Source organism: Hordeum vulgare, chromosome 7H (genome assembly GCF_904849725.1).
Source record: "Hordeum vulgare subsp. vulgare chromosome 7H, MorexV3_pseudomolecules_assembly, whole genome shotgun sequence".
NCBI lineage: Eukaryota > Viridiplantae > Streptophyta > Magnoliopsida > Poales > Poaceae > Hordeum > Hordeum vulgare.
The window spans coordinates 576,258,360-576,276,384 of record NC_058524.1 but is presented as its reverse complement, the minus strand read 5'-3'; the positions used below and the strand labels follow the sequence as shown (position 1 = coordinate 576,276,384).

The 18,025-nt window shown below is 43.1% G+C and overlaps 1 pseudogene; it reads left to right on the top strand.

The window, feature by feature from the left end:
* The first annotated feature begins 4,137 nt into the window (after positions 1–4,137).
* Positions 4,138–6,961, top strand: LOC123409350 (annotated as a pseudogene).
* Positions 6,962–18,025: the final 11,064 nt, after the last annotated feature.

The window sequence follows — 18,025 nt, the reverse complement described above, 5'->3', positions numbered from 1 at the left end:
GGTTTCTATATTCCAGTGACAGAAGGGGACAAGATACGTCTTTGTATACATCATGTCATTGTTCTCCAAGCATTAGTCCATATTACTTAATACTTTAGATACATGCTGAATAGCGGTCGATGGGTAGAGTAATAGTAATAGGTGGAGGAAGGAGTCGACCTATTTGCTTTTAGAGGTGATTCCTATATACACATGATCATTGTCGTGAATATCACATAACTATGTGCTTTTCTATAAATTGCCCAACAGTAATTTGTGTACCCACCATATGCTTACTTTCATAAGAGATACCACTTGGGAAAACTATGGCACCTCGGGTTTATTCACTTATAAGTTTACAAACACGACAATACCTTGTTGTTCCTATTTACTTTTTATTTTATTTTACAATTTACCATTATCTACTACAAACCACACTACTTAGAAGCTTGCAAATAGCGAGTCCAAGGGGATTGACAACCCTCTGTCCGTGTTTGGTGCAAGTGATTGCTATTTTATGTGTAGCCGCTGAAGACGGGGTTGGTTGTTACTCCTGTTGGTTCGATAAACCTTGGTTCTCTACTGAGGGAAATACTTACCTATATTTGTGTTGCATCACCCGTTGTTCTTCACGGAAAACCCAACAGAGATCACAAGTATCATCCACGAGCCGGTCTTTTCAACAATCACTCAATCCTTTTGATTCAAATTATCAGGTGACATCGCCCTCTTTTGGAGAATCGAGCGCAACCCAGCTCCCGGCTTTCTCAATGAAGTGTGGGTAAGTATCTTTGAATCATGCTTTTACTTTATCATCTTAGTTGCTTCTTTAAACTGATGTTAGTTTCATGAATGCAGAGCCAAAGCCTTCACAAATAGAAATGTTGGTGTGTCATCCTCTACTGCTGCAAGCACTAATGCTTGAGACCTACCAATGGTCAATCTGGAAATTCAAACTGAAACCACTGGCCAAGATAAACCAGACTTAGGGGTTGAGTCATCTCATGAAAATGAGTCGGTTCACGTCGAAGAGCCGGTGACGATGGAAGAGCTAGTCCAAGAAGAACAAGCTAATATTCATGACCCGACCGAGCATGTTAACCCACCAAGTCCTGCTCGTGCCTCCAGTTGTGTGCAGGAGGAGGTAGATAAATTTGTCCCATCGCACCAAATGAATGGTACAAAAGTGACCAGTTTTTGAGAGGCTCATAAAGCTCCAGAAACTTCAACTGCCTTAGCTAAAATTCTGGCCAAGGATGCGTGAGTAATGTTATCTAAAGGGAAACCCAAAGTAGTGCTCCCTAGCTTTGACAAAATTGGTTTCCATAATCTGCGCCAAGAATATTTGATTCAGTTGCCTCAGAGCCAGGAAGCGGAAGTGAACCTGATAATTACGCTCAAGTGCAAATATGAGTTATTAAATCCCCATCATGTTTCCTTTTTACATGCATACTCGTGTAGCCCCCAAGGGTCGGCTTAGTAAAATAAGTAGTGAGCTAAGTCTTTTGAAGAATGGGCTGTAGCCCCCAAGGATCGGGTCATTACGAAAAATAATGAGCTAGTGCTTTAAGATATCTGTAATCATCATAGATTAAAACTCAACCTGTATCCCCAAGGGTCGACTCATCTCCTTGATATAACCAGGTCTTCACAGAAATGAGAAAAGAATGACTTGCATTAGCTCCCAAGTGCCATGTAGAGTGCTTGCAACTGCATGGGACTTTGAACATAGATCAAAATTTGTGTTCTATAGCTCCCAACTGCCGGTTTGTTTGCCTACTACAGCTTGGGGCTTGTAAACTATCTGTGATAATTTATAATGTGCAGGAAATGTTGGATGAGGCCGAGTCATCCGTTGCCGGCTTGCAGAAAAATCTCAAGCAAGAAAAGAGCTCAGAAAAAAGGCAGAGATCTTGGCGGCTAATCTCCAAAAATCCTTGTGACATTCAACTGTCATCTTGCACAAGGAGTAAGTTGGCTTTGATGAAGAAAAGTACATCCTAAAGAATCATGCAGAAGTAGAGGAGAACCAACTTGGCCTGGTGAAACACGAGTTGAAAACTCTAAAGCGCCACATTACCAACATGACTCTGTATTAGAGCATATTTCTCCATATGTGGTTTTGGTAATTGATGACAATTCCTATGGACTAATGGTTGCCTTAAGTTATATTTATAGGATTTTTCCATAGGCACTTCTTGAAGTCCATCTGTTGGGTTCAAGGAGTTTATATGATGACCAAGATGGTATTCAAGGTATTATCCAAAGAATTGTCATAGAGACACAAGGTTGATCAAGATCTCACACAAAGAGTAAATCAAGATGATCAACACACAAAGAGTACAAGATGTACCGAGAGGGATCAAGTGATCCCATGGTATGGTAAGCATTGTCCATTACGTGTCTGTGTACTAACCCATGGTCTTCGTGAGAGTTCTATGTGGGGGTTAGGTGTGTTTCCATGGGCTTGCATCAATAGGAAGATCTCATACAACCCATGAAGGATGACGTCAAGTGGTGATCGTCATCAAGATTGCGGTGTGCAAGTTCAAGTGGATCAGCACAATATCATGCTTGAAGCTTGTCGTCCATTGTGGTGGCAATGGACTTGTGAAGATATGTGAAGAGTGGCTCACCCATAGTGAGTATGGGGGAGCAATCAACGAGTATTCATCAAGCCAACACAATGAAGAAGGTCGTCCATCTTCAGGAAGCCAATATCATCGTCATCTAGCTCAAGAGGACGAGGTGCAAGGTATAGGTTTGCCCTTGATCTGTTTTTTTATTTTAGGATAGATTGCCATTCTGTCAAGGGGGCTCTCAAGTGAGTAGCTGATCGTATCGTTCATTGAGAGCTCAAACCATTTCCATCCTTGCATCATACTTCTTGGTTCTTATTTGGTGTTTCTCTTTGTAAGTTTTAGAGCTTATGGTCATCTTCATGACAAGCTCAAGTTCATCGAAAACGGAGTCCATACACTACAAGAAATATGCTCATACATGACGTTCTTTAAGATGTCGTTGATGAATTCGTCATAAATCAATGACGATTTCCTCCGAGGTTGTCGTAAGCCGTTTGAGGGGATCAAATCTACATATAAATTACGACGACGTGAGTCAAAAACGTCGTAACCGCATAAGATGAGATCGTCATAACTTTTACGACGATTATAAAAATGTCGTAACATGTTAACATATCATTCGTGGGTCCATTCTATCCCACCTCATCCTAGTTTGTGAAGCAACATACAAGTATTTTAGAAAAATGATGGAGTCCAATTTTGCAACAAATATTTGGTAGGTTCTTCACAAAAAAACCCCATTTTTGCCACTCGGAAAATGATTAAAAAAAGCTAGAAAGATCGGAAATGCATACAAATTGGTCCTCATCCAGAAATATATGGTCTAACTCTAGTGAAAATTTGTGTGGTGCCCTTTTGCAAAATATTTTTGATAGATGCTTCACAAAATTCCTCTATTTCTATTACTTGAAAACAATTTTAAAATCATTGATTTTTTGAACCAATGAGAAATCTTCCCACAGATCGATGACATGGCGTCCATCCATCCATACATCCATATCTCCAACCCACATCCATCCATCCAACTATCTACAGAAAAAAGATATCCAGCCCAAACCATAGCTCAACCCCCCATCGCACCCTTCCTCCCGATCCACTCCTGTCCCCTCCGCTAGAGCCACCGGATCCCCCCACCTCCGATCCCAAGCCACCACCCCAATCTTCTCCCAGATCCGGCGCCGTCCCACGCTCTCCTCTCCTCCTCCTCCCAGATCCGGAGCAGCCGAGCCTCTCCAAGCCGCCCGACACCTCTCGCTTAGCCACCACCCATCGTTCTGTGAGGCTGAGCCGTTGCTGCTGCTCGCTTGGTACCTGCGGCCTAGTTGAGTAGCTCAGATGGCGCCGCCGCATCTGCTACCGCTGTTGGTGCTGCTGGCCGCCACTGAGCTACTCTGATGCGCGCGCGTCGCGGACATGGGCGGGCTAAGCCGGGCGGCGTTCCCCAAGAATGCAGTCAAAACAGCCTAGGCTTAGTTAGCTCTTCCCCTCCGTCCACAGCCTCCACTTGCCCAGCAACGCTCTTCTCGCTCGCCAATCCCGCGGGAGCTCAATAATCGGACCACCGGGGTCCACGCCCATGGCGCTCCTCTCCGCCACCTCCCCGGCCAAGACGCTCTTCTGCCACGAGGAGCAGTACTCGGCGCAGACCGGTGTCCTCCTCTCAGCCCCGCAGCGCAGGAAGCAGAGGGAGACGGCCCCGACGTCGTCATCGTCGCCGGGCCCGTGAAAGGGAAGCCTCGCGTGCTGGTGGCGGGCGGCGGCATCGACGAGGTGGTGCTGGCGCTGGCGGCCCGGCGCAAGGGGTACAATGTGACGGTGTTCGACTAGGACATCAGCGCGGTGCGCGGGGAGGGGCAGTACCGCGGTCCCAGCCAGATCCAGAGCAACGCGTTGGCGGCCCTGGAGGCCATCGACATGTCCGTGGCCGAGGAGGTCATGCGCGAGGGCTGCGTCACCGGCGACCGCATCAATGGCCTCGTCGACGGCATCTTCGGCTCATGGTACGTAGGACTGTCCAAGTTGATGACCCGTGCCTGCTCATGCTCTACTCATGAACTGCTCAGTCGCTCTCTGTCCGTCTCTTGTTGCCGATGTGTCTGTCCTGGGCTGCAGGGAGCATGCACGCTTGACAATTCCGCGATCACGTTAGTATATTAAGTGGGCAACGTGCGTTCGTTACGTGAGCCTTTAACCCTTTATAGCTACACTGACCAGATGTTTAGGCCTGTTTGATGCATTTTTTCTCTCTTAAAGCACGAATTAACATAAATCATAATACGTAAGACAGACCAAAAACATACCTATTGATGTTAATGGTCGTTGTTCAACAGTGGTGAAGTGAGAAACAGGCATTCTAACTTCCAAATCTTGACTGGCTTAAGTTAATGTACTCCCTCCGTTCCTAAATATAAGACCTTTTAGATATTGCACTATGAACTACATACGGATGTACATAGACATATTTTAGAATGTAGATTCACTCATTTTACTCCGTATGTAGTCTCCTAGTGTAATCTCTAAAAGGTCTTATATTTTGAAATGGAGGGAGTAGTTGTCAAATCTTCTTTTCGTTCACTACTTGTTGAGGTTGTCATAATTTTCTTTTATTCGAAGTACTGCTTGGATTTTCTAGTTGCACATTTACCCTGATTAATGCTTAAAACTAAAGTTGGTCATTGGATCTTTTTTGTTTAGGCAAATTTTTAATATTGGTCTATACGTACTAGATATAAAAGGAGGGATTTATCTAATAAACTGCACATATGGTTTCACATTCCACCTCTGTGCTCACAATTTAAATGCAGTACATTTTACTCACTGATCCATCTTGAACAATCTAAATAGGACCCTGATAAGTGCCGCACGTTTGGCACGAGGCAATTCTGTCTTGACGTTTTTCTGTGGCAACTTTTTGTTTGGATGGCAAGTTTCATTTTTTTATGGCAAGTTTAGATGTATAAATGTCAGGGCGGTGCTGCTTCGTGCCACACGTCACCTTCCCTGCTCACAATTAAGATTTAGCACTTCATACTCATCAGTACACATTGATCTTAGGGGTCCCTGTATTGTACTATCATACTAATTCTTTCTACAGTTCTATTTCTCTTACATACACACGAGTCTTAAATATGCACTGAATCAGTGTTAGTGTGTACATGTCTAAAAAAAGGATACAAAATGAAGAAATACACACATGATTTTGTACTTGACCTACCGTGCTCACAATTAAAATATACCACTTTCTACTCATCAGTACATCTTGAACAATGCCAAGGGTTGAATATTTGTAACTGTTTATCTGTTTATGTTCTTCTTTTCCCATCTCGTCATCACATAAATTTTTCTTGCACTTCTGCTAACATACTCTTGAATTGGCAAGGAATATTATTTAATCTGTGTGGAATGCTCAGTTTTAATAAACTAGCCATGCTGGTGATTCTTATTAAGTGTGTGATGGTACCTCAAATCTTTCTGACATAGTACTGCTTTAATGTCCTGCACTAATTTTGTGTGCTGTATATCTGATGCAGACATATGCGGAATCAAAAGGTCATAACTTTGCACTTGATGCTACATTCGATGATGTTAGCGCTGCTGCATATGATGGATTGGTAATTCCTGGAGGCCGTGCACCAGAATACCTTGCAATGGATGAAAAAGTGCTTGCCTTAGTTAGGAAGTTCTCATACGCTAAGAAGCCCATCGCATCAGTTTGCCATGGACAGCTGATTCTGGCAGGAGCTGGAGTAGTCAGGGACCGTACGTGCACCGCGTATCCTGCTGTCAAACCAGTTTTGGCTGCTGCTCGTGCCAAGTGAATTCATCAGCCTGTTTGTGAAAGCTCTTGGAGGCTCTGTCGCAGGTGCAGACAAGAGAATATTGTTCCTGTGCGGGGTAATACTTTGAAAAAATTCTCTCATGGTCAATTCAGTTAATGTTCCTCCTTGTAAACATTATTTCTCATTTTTCATTACACATAAACAGTGTACTTAACCTGTTTGTTCTGATGACGTTCTAAACAGGATTACATGGAGGATTACGAGGTGATGGCCCCATTCCAGGCCCTGCAAGCCCTTGGCTGCCATGTCGATGCGGTTTTCCCTGACAAGGGTGCTGGGGACAAGTGCCAAACCACCATCCATGACTTTGAGGGCGACCAGACTTACAGCGAGAAGCCTGGTCACGATTTCGCTTTAAACGCGTCATTTGACGGCGTGGACGCCTCAAGCTACGATGCGCTTGTGATTCCCGGTGGACGTGCCCCCGAGTACCTCGCCCTGAATGAGAAGATCCTTAGCCTGGCCAAGTGGTTCATGGACAAAGGAAAGTCAGTCGCGTCGATCTGCCACGGGCAGCAGATCCTGGCTGCTGCTCGGGTTCTTCAGGTACGTGATAAGTGATATCCATTAACTGGCTTCCCCTGCTCTGCATCAGTTCTACCCTTCCGGCTTATATCCGGTTCCGCTCTGAACAAAACAAAGCCAAACTGCATGTCTGTTGCGACACCTAATATATATCATTATCAGTGGTGTAAAATGTTGTTCTCCTGCTTCATGTGCAATGATGTGTATATGGCACATTTATAGTTTCTCATTTGCAAGTATATTTATTGATCGTTGTTTATTAGTCAAGGTTCTACATGGTGCTAGTTTCCCGATCTGCACACTTATTATTGTGATGATGATCATGATATTTATTGCGGATGAGTTGCTGGTTCTGTCTACTTTTTCCATGGGTGTCGATATCAAGATTTTGATGTACTCACATCTGTCTTTAGTTTTGCATTATGTGATAGTGCATCATTTAAAGTTATCATTATGTGACCCGCACACTGATTGTTTGAGTAATTATTTCATTTTAATGAGATTGAAGCCTATTACTAGTTTCTATGCTCTTTAAAATATTCTAACTGATAAGGATAAGATGAATAAATCTCATTGATCTAAACATTGTCCTATTTACCACTTCATTTTGCTTGGAGCTGTTCCATTCCGTACGGATGTTCCACGCTTGTAGAAGCTTGGAGTACATGGTGTTGTAACCCTGAACGAACCATTTGAGACGTTAGTACCATCATCAGTATACGAGGCAAGTGATTTTTTTGCTGGTTATACAGAATCGATGATGAAGTTACTGGCCGTGCAGAACATCACTTTTTGTTAGATATTTAGATTTTCAATGATAACTTTTCATGCTTAATCAGGAAACGCATCTCATGGGAGGATGACATATATTCACTGCAAAGCTGGAAGGGGACGGAGTACAACGATTGTCTTGTGCTATCTTGTAAGTTGCTTATTCTTCTTTTAAAGAAACTAACATGTCAAAAATTCAGGTAAAAACTTAAGGATTCATAGTAGGCAATGTAAATTGTATTCCACAGAAAAAGTATGCCGTGGTTTCCATGGTATTTTTGCTGTCTTGCTGCAAGAATCGAAGAAAACTGTAGTCCACAAAAAAGTAAATGAAGCAAGAATAGATTAATTAGAAAAAACTTCACTATTAAGTCTCACGTTTTGACATCCAAACCAATAAGAGAAACTTATGATGTATATGAATATATACATAATAATTCTATTGAACTTGCATGATAATTTTTTCTGGAATAGCCACATATATTACAATAATCCCTCATGAGAACGAGATATCTTTTATAAGTTCACATAGAAAAGTGGTATGCTATCTTGGATAAATTTTTGTTTTTATCAAAGATAAATAGATAATATAGTTAAGGTTCCATATATAGGCTACTACACGTAAGTGTGGACTTGCTAGTGAAGACAGGTGGATGATTCATAACCAAAATGGGACTTGATATATATTCAGTCATGCCCACCCTCAACCATCAAGAAGTAACATAACGATTGCACAACTATTAACTAAAGTACATTCGCCAGTGTTTTACCATCAGGGGCAGCATTAATAATGCAGCAACATCTGTTATAATGATTATTTAAGTAATTACATAGTTTAATTTTCTGTAGCATAGGGCTAAATGTCGAAATACTCAGCAGCTCGCTTAAAAATATCATATCATTGAGAAATGCCACATATACTAAAAGGAACATGACTGGTTTTCTTGCATTTAATTAGATGCACCCTTAATACCTAGTGCAATACATATAATTTCCTGTAATAAAATCCAATAAGGCTGATAGCTACTCTGTAGTGCACACCTGTCATTTCGTTTTCCACTTTCTTGCTTGCATAATGCATTCCTACACACAAAATAATGCTCCCTCCGTTCCAATGTAAGTGTTGCAGATTTAGTACTAAACTAGTACAAATATTGTACTAGATCAACGACATTTATTTTGGGACGGGAGAGTACTAGACAACATGAAGACATGCGTTAGAAGTTAGTACCAATAGTTATAGTTCTTATAACAAAATAAAGTGTGGTGTGGTAGTACATGTGAGATAAAACATGTGAAGCATCCCTTCTTACTGAGATTCAAATATGTTGTAGTAATTCCAGTCGCTGTTTAGAAGTCATTATTCTAAGTGTTTTTTTATAACTAGCAGCTTTTATACAACTCTGACATCTAGTATAATGGATATATTGTGATTTGAAGTTACTGATCTGTGCTCTCGTGTAATATTACGGTCTAATGTTTTTTGTTTTGTCTCTTTCTCTGTTGCTAGGAAAGTGGTGAGAAGATGTGGATGATGCCTACTTGGGACATTTAAATCAATACAACATAAAAATTTATGAACCTCTGTCTCATAGAAGAGTGGAATGAACTCCATTGTTAGCACACGTGTCATTGTTCTATTGTGCAATTCTGTCCGTTCTTGCTATATTTCTGTGTAAGGAAATGTATTCATGAGATGAGTTATTGTGTTATGTAAACCTGGGAGATGTATTATGTGATGTTATATGATGGATGATTTCAATTCGACTTGGAGTTTTCTTGATTTGAATATGAAATAGTGTTGGATTTAATATTGGACAAATAATTGGGTTGAAAAGGTCCAACAAATAGAAATGATACCAAGAATTTGCTGAATTCAAAAATGAAAAAGATCAAAAATGAAACTGGATCAAATGTATTAGGGCATTAAAAGGCCAGGACCCAAATTAGAATGATAAAAAAATTTAAAAAACTAAAGTGGCTCTAAATAGGCTAAGGCCCAAAAAGAAGCCCAATAAAAAAGGCCAAAAAATAAAACCAGCCCATGTGATCAATTGAAATGGGTTGGGCTGATTTCAACCATGACGTTTTGATTTCGTCGTAATTTTGCCACGTAGGACTGGGTTTGATTGCCAACGACGATTTCGGATCGTCGTAAAGGTTACGACAATCGAGGAATCGTCGTAAAAGTTATGATGATTTTGATCAAAACGTCGTTGCTGTTCATTTGTGACGCTCCATTTTCGACGCTTGGTTTTTTGTCGTGAGATCGTCGTAAATGAAAAACCGTGACGATGTAGCGACGAAAAAATAGCGTCGTGTATTAGCATATTCCTTGTAGTGATATGCATCTACTATGATGTTTTCGATGTTGGAGTTTTTGCCGGTTCTTCATTCATAGAGGACTCACATCTCTATATCATTGGCATTTTCATATCTACATGGTCTTAAGATTTGGTTTGGATAGCTCTTGTCGTCCTGAATCCAACAAGCTTGGGTTTGCTCAATTCACAGCTCGTATGCAAAAGTTATGGTTGTTTCACTGGCGAGCGGTAGTACCGCTCCAGTCCTAACGGTAGTACCGCTAGGCCTAGCGGTAGTACTGCTGACCCAGCGGTAGTACCGCCCCTGGTGAGCGGTAGTACCGCTCCAGAACTTTAGTACCGTCATCCTTGCGGTTGTACTACGTCGGACTTTTTGCGAAGACTTTCTGGGCGGTGGTTGGCCCGGTAGTATCTTTGCGCTACCATGGGCTCAGCGGTAGTACCGCTGCAGCCAGCGGTAGTACCGCTGGAGGGTCAGCGGTAGTACCGCTGTGCGCGGGCTGTAAGTGGGGGGGGGGGTAACGGTCTGATTCCTTCCCCCACTATATAAAGGGGGTCTTCTTCCCCCTTGGCCAATTATATCCGTTGAGCTTGTGTTCTTCCCCCATTGTCGACCTTCTTAGAGCTTGCTAACTCTCAATCCCCCCAATGATTCTTGCTTGTTCTTGAGGGAAAAGAGAGAGGAGATCTAGATCCACACCTCCACCAATCACTTTCTCCTCTATGTGAGGGGAACCCCTTGGATCTAGATCTTGGAGTTCTTTGTGAGCTCCTTGTTCTTCCTGTCATATTTCTCCATAGCTTTTGTTGTTGTGGAGGGATTTGAGTGTGAGGGACTTGACTACTTTGTGTGTTCTTGCCATTGCATGAGTTGCATCAGTTTGAGTTCTCCATGGTGATACGTGGAAGTGAAGTTGAGAAGCCATATTACCTTTTGGTACTTAGTACCCTAGAGATTGTTCTTCGTGGATGCTTTGGCGTCTTAGAAGCTTGGTGGTGTCTTGGAGCTCAATCATTGTGGTGTAAAGCTCCGGGCAAGCATCGGGGTCTCCAATTAGGTTGTGGAGATTGCCCCGAGCAATTTGTACGGGTACCGGTAACCGCCCCCAAGGGTTGCCATTTGTATGGGTTCGGTGACCGCCCTCAAGGGCCCCTTAGTGGAATCACGACATCTTGCATTGTGCGAGGGTGTGAGGAGATTACGGTGGCCTGATACGTCCATTTTGCATCATTGCTTTCATGTTGATATTTATCGCTTTATGGACTGTTATTATACTTTGTGGTACCATACTTATGCCTTTTCTCTCTTATTTTGCAAGGTTTATTTCAAGAGGGAGAATACCGGCAGCTGGAATTCTGGACTGGAAAAGGAACAAGTTTGAGTCCTCTATTCTGCGCAACTCCAAATTCCCTGAAAATCAACGTGGGATTTTTTGGGATAATATAAAAAATACTGGGCGAAAGAAGTGCCAGAGGGGAGCTGCCAGGGGCCCACAAGCCTGGTGGCCGCGGCGTGCCCTCCTGGCCGCGGCAACACGGCTTGTGGGCACCCTGGTGGCCCACTGGCCCCCCTCTTCTGCTATATGAAGGGTTTCGTCCGGAAAAAAAATCAGGGCGGATCTTTTTCGTGGATTCTTCGCCGCCACGAGGCGGAACTTGAGCAGAACCAATCTAGAGCTCCGGCAGGACGATCCTGTCGGGGAAACCTCCCTCCCAAAGGGGGAAATCATCGCCATTGTCATCACCAACACTCCTCTCATCGTAGGGGACTCGTCTCCATCAATGTCTTCATCAGCACCATCTCATCTCCAAACCCTAGTTCATCACTTGTAACCAATCTCCGTCTCGCGACTCCGATTGGTACTTGTAAGGTTGCTAGTAGTGTTGATTACTCTTTGTAGTTGATGCTAGTTGGATTACTTGGTGGAAGAGTTTATGTTCAGATCCTTGATGCTACTCATTACACCTCTGATCATGATTATGATTATGCTTTGTGAGTAGTTACTTTTGTTCCTGAGAACATGGGATAAGTCATGCTAATAATAGTCATGTGAATTTGGTATTCGTTCGGTATTTTGATATGTTGTATGTTGTTTTTCCTCTAGTGGTGTTATGTGAACGTTGACTACATAACACTTCACCATTAGTTGGGCCTAGAGGAAGGCATTGGGGAGTAGTAAGTAGATGATGGGTTGCTAGAGTGACAGAAGCTTAAACCCCAGTCTATGCGTTGCTTCGTAAGGGGCTGATTTGGATCCACTAGTTTAATGCTATGGTTAGACGTTGTCTTAATTCTTCTTTCGTAGTTGCGGTTGCTTGCGAGAGGGGTTAATAATAAGTGGGATGCTTATCCAAGTAAGGGCAATACCAAAGCGTCGGTCCACCCACATGTCAAACTATCAAACTAACAAACGCGAATCATATGAACATGATGAAACTAGCATGACAGGAATTCCCGTGTGTCCTTAGGAGCGTTTTTCCTCTTATAAGACTTTGTTCAGGCTTGTCCCTTGCTACAAAAGGGATTGGGCCACTTTGCTGCACTGTTGCTACTACTTGTTACTTGTTACTTTTCACCTGCTATGTTTCACCTCACTACACCATCACTTGTTACCGCTATTTTCAGTGCTTGCAGTTATTACCTTGCTGAAAACCGTTTATCAGAGCCTTGTGCTCCTCGTTGGGTTCGACACTCTTACTTATCGAAAGGACTACGATTGATCCCCTATACTTGTGGGTCATCATGGCCTTAGTGGCATCTTGGGGAGCATTGTGCCTCCACACTGCTCCAATGGAGATTAGCATCCGCAAGGGTGTGAACTTCAGGATATATCATCGTCTCCGCGTACCTCGGTTATCTCTTACCCGAACCCTTTACTTATGCAATTTACTTTGGGATAGCCATATTGTTTATTGTCATATATCTTGCTATCACTTAGTTGTTTATCTTGCTTAGCATAAGTTGTTGGTGCACATAGGTGAGCCTAGTTGTTGTAGGTTTTGTGCTTGACAAATTAAACGTTAGTTTTATTCCGCATTTGTTCAAGCCTAAACCGTAATTATTTTAAAGCGCCTATTCACCCCCCCCCCTCTAGGCGACATCCACGTCCTTTCACTCTAGCTATCTTTGGTATGTACTAACATCACCGTAATCATAACCCAGGTTAAGTTGTCGGGCGACTTATTGATGTGCCTCTCTTTTGTGCAGGTAGAAGAAGTGATAATGCTGTTCAAGTGCCCATAGTGAAGTTAAAGGCCATATTTACATACGTAGAGCAGATTGCCACATGATGTGTCTATGTAGTAAAAGGAGTGACAAATGCCAAAAAGTCCCCTCTACGGCTCAAAGATATGCTCAATGACTTATCAATAGTTCCTCAATGGATTAGTAGCTAAAGAAATCGGCGGCTCGTGATGGGGCCAATTCGGCGCTTGCTCATGCAAATTCTTATTTGCCTGAGATGGATCCGGCTGAAATGGAGGGCGGGTTTGTGGTGTTCAATGTTGATGGCTCAGAATTTCCCACAAAGACTATGCACAATGTGGTAAGGAGAACCGAATGCTAGAGACTCAACCCTCGGAAGAGCTTGATTTATCAAAATAACAACCTGGATACACCAAGGAGAACAAACGCATCAACCCTCCTGAGTACAAGCCATTTGAGCTGACTCCTCCATGTCGTAAGAAAACCTTTGCTCCTAACATCGACCCATCTGTTCTCATACGTGAGGACTCCATTTTCCCAGCTTTGTCAACTATCCAATGGACACCAAGATACATCTAGACAGAGTAGGATGAACCGGCACAAGTCGACACTAAAGCCCCTAGTGCACAAGACCAGCAGAGAGACGTCGACCCAGAAGATTCAAGAGGTGGAGCGCAGGAGTAATCTTCGTGCTTACAAACTTGATGATTTTGTGGCCCGTGTTGGGATTTTTAATAGGAGTAGCAAAAACACTTCATCGTGCAATTAGTAATTTTCACTGTCATCCTCTAAAGACAATGAGCCGGCTCTTTTAATAGACAAAGTGCTTTGCATATGATTCTCTTCATTTGTTCTTCATGAATGGGCGGGTTGTGCAACTTACCATAAACTGACACTATAAGATGGTGCCATTTACTGGAGATAGTAGAAATTTACCAAGGTTAACAACTAGTCGTCATGTGATCCAATATAACATCATTTGAGAGGCTGGAAATAACAACCCGGAGTATTTTTGACCCGACAAATGATGACAATAGAGTTTGAGGATAAATATATATATATATATATATATATATATATATATATATATATATATATATATATATATATAATGTTGGAAATATGCCCTAGTGGCAATAATAAATTGTTTATTATCATATTTCCTTGTAGATGATAATCGTTTATTATCCATGCTATAATTACGTTGACCGGAAACTGCGATACATGTGTGGATACATACACAACACCGTGTCCCTAGTGAGCCTCCACTAGACTAGCTCGTTAATAAAAGATGGTTAAGATTTCCTAACCATAGACATGAGTTTTCATTTGATAACGGGATCACATCATTAGGAGAATGATGTGTTGGAAAAGACCCAATCGTAAGCATAGCATTTGATCGTATCGCTAAGTTTATTGCTATCGCTTTCTTCATGTCAAGTATATGTTCCTAAGACCATGAGATCATGCAACTCGGTTATACCGGAGGAATGACTTGTGTGCATCAGAGGTCACTTCATAACTGGGTGATCATAAAGGTGCTCTACAGGTATCTTCGAGAGTGTCTGCTGGGTTGCCATGGATCGAGACTGGGATTTGTCACTCTGTATGACAAAGAGGTATCTCTGGGCCCTCTCGGTAATATAACATCACAAGAAGCTTGCAAGCAATGTGACTAAGGAGTTAGTCACATGATCTTGTATTATGGAACAATTAAAGAGACTTGTCGCTAACGAGACTGAACTAGGTATGAGATACCGACGAACGAATCTTGGGCAAGTAACATATCGCTAGACAAAGAAAATTGCATATGGGATTAACTGAATCCTTGACATCGTGGTTCAACCGATGAAGATATTCATGGAATATGCAGGAACCAATATGGGAATCTAGGTCCCACTATTGGTTATTGACCAGAGATGTGTCTCGGTCATGTCTACATGATTCTCGAACACGTAGGATCGCACGCTTGACATTTGATAGCACCAGGGTAATGTTGAGATATTAATAATGGAAGTTCCGAAAGTTGTTCAGACTCCTGTATGGGATCCGAGACATCACGAGGAACTCCGTAATGGTCCATAGGTGAAGACTTATATACGGGAAGTCATATTCAGGGTTTCGGAAAAGTTCGGGAATTGTTTGATAGAGTACGTGGACGATTCTAGAAGGTTCCGGGGGTTCAACTGTGGGGCCCAATGATACGTCTCCACCGTATCTATAATTTTTGATGGTTTCATGCTATTATCTTGTCAAACTTTGGATGTTTTGCATGCCTTTTATATATTTTTGGGACTAACTTATTGACTCAGTGCCAAGTGCCAGTTCCTGTTTTTTCCCATGTTTTTGACCCCTTTCAAAGGAGATTTTGAAACGGAGTCCAAACGGAAGAAAATACCCGAAAAGATTTTTTTTCATAAGGAAGAAGATCGGGAAGCTTGGGAGCCAATGCAGGGGAGCCTCAGGGGCCCCACAAGCCCCCACCCTGCGGCCAGGGGGTAGGCCGCGGCCCACAGGCTTGTGGCCCCCCTGAGCGCCCTCTGCCCTATGGGTTGCACCTATATATTCCCTAAAAATCCCAAAAAAATCAGGAGATCATCGAAATCACTTTTCCGCCGCCGCAAGCTTCTGTCTTCGCAAGATCCCATCTGGGGCACGTTCTGGTGCCCTGCCGGAGGGGGGATTCGGACACGGAGGACTTCTTCATCAACACCATGACCTCTCCGATGATGCGTGAGCAGTTCACCATAGACCTACGGGTCCATAGTTAGTATCTAGATGACTTCTTCTCTCTCTTGGATCTTCAATACAAAGTTCTCCATGATCTTCATGGAGATCTATCCGATGTAATCTTATTTTGCGGTGTGTTTTTCGAGATCCGATGAATTGTGGATTTATGATCAGATTATCTATGAATCTTATTTGAATTTCTTCTGATCTCTCTTATGCATGATTTCATATCCTTGTAATTCTCTTCGAGTTGTGGGTTTTGTATGGCCAACTAGATCTATGATTCTTGCATTGGGAGAAGTGCTTGGTTTTGGGTTCATACCGTGCGGTGACCTCACCCAGTGACAGAAGGGGTAGCGAGGCACACATCGTGTTGTTGCCATCAAGGGTAAAGAGATGGGGTTTTCATCATTGGTTTGAGATCATCCCTCTACATCATGTCATCTTGCTTAAGGCATTACTCTGTTCGTCATGAACTCAATACACTAGATGCATGCTGGATAGCGGTCGATGTGTGGAGTAATAGTAGTAGATGCAGAAAGTATCGGTCTACTTGTCTCGGACGTGATGCCTATATGTATGATCATTGCCTTAGATATCGTCATGACTTTGCGCGGTTCTATCAATTGCTCGACAGTAATTTGTTCACCCACCGTGATATTTGCTATTTTGAGAGAAGCCTCTAGTGAACACTATGGCCCCCGGGTCTACTCCACACCATATTTTTAGCCTTACACTTTTTACTTCGTTGCACTTTCCGCCTTCAGATCTCACTTTGCAAACAATCTTGAAGGGATTGACAACCCCTTTGAAGCGTTGGGTGCAAGCTTGTTTGTGTTTGCGCAGGTACTCTGGACTTGACAAGACCCTCCTTCTGGATCGATACCTTGGTTCTCAAACTGAGGGAAATACTTACTGCTCATGTGCTGCATCACCCTTTCCTCTTCAAGGGAAAGGGTGACGCAAACAAGAGAAGTAGCAATAAGAATTCCTAGCGCCAAGGAAGGACTTTTGTTACCGTAGCACCCAACAACCCGGGAAGGTCCCACATGGACTGAGGGGTGGGGCTACTTACCACATGGGCTAGCGGGACCATTCCCCAAGGCACGTGTCGTTTAATTCTAGAGATAAGATCTTATCTCTAAATTTAAAGGGTTGAATCTAGAGAGAAGATGTTATTTTCATGTTTAAAGGGTTTTCTCCCTTGTGGTCGGCCCTAGGAGGGTTTTGGACGCCCTCCCTTACCCTCTAGCCTATATATAGATGGGGGAGGTGCATGGGGGCAGCCAACGCTTCACCGTTGGCCATTGGATCTCCTAACTCCTCCCATGTTTCTCCGGTACGCGCTTGGCGAAGCTCTGTAGGAATTCCGCTGCCACCACCACCATGTTGTCATTTTGGTTCAGATCTCATCTACCTATTCTCCCTATCTTGCTGGATCAAGAAGGAGGATATGTCACCGAGCCAGACGTGTGCTAAACTCGGAGGTGCCTCACGTGCGGTTCTTGGATCGCGACGTGAGTACGGCTACGCCAACCACGATCTCTAGATCGTTATTGCTTTCGGGTAGACACCTCTCCCACTCGTTGCTAGCATCTCCATAGAATACAATTTGGGTGTTCTGTAGGAAATTTTTTGTTTCCCATGCAATGTTCCCAAATAGTGGCATCATGAGCTAGGTCTATGCGTAGCACGAGTGGAATACAAAGTGTTTGTGGCCGCTGATGCTCATATTTCTTTCCTCCTTAGTCTTATTTTGATTCGGCGGTATTGTGGGATGAACCAGATCGGACCAACCTTACTTGTCCTCCCACAAGAGATCGGTCCAACCGACCGACATGCAACTTGTTTGCATAAAGGTGGCTGGCGGGTGTGTGTCTCTCCCACTTTAGTTGAATCAGATTCGATAGAGGCGGTCCTTGCGGAAGGTTAAAAGGAAAATTTATTATCACAGGTGTGGCTTTCCGTTGGTAAGAACGATTCTATCTAGTTGCCCATAGCAGTCACATAAAACTTGCAACAACAAAGTAGAGGACCTTTAACTTGTTTTTGCAGGGCATGTTGTGATAT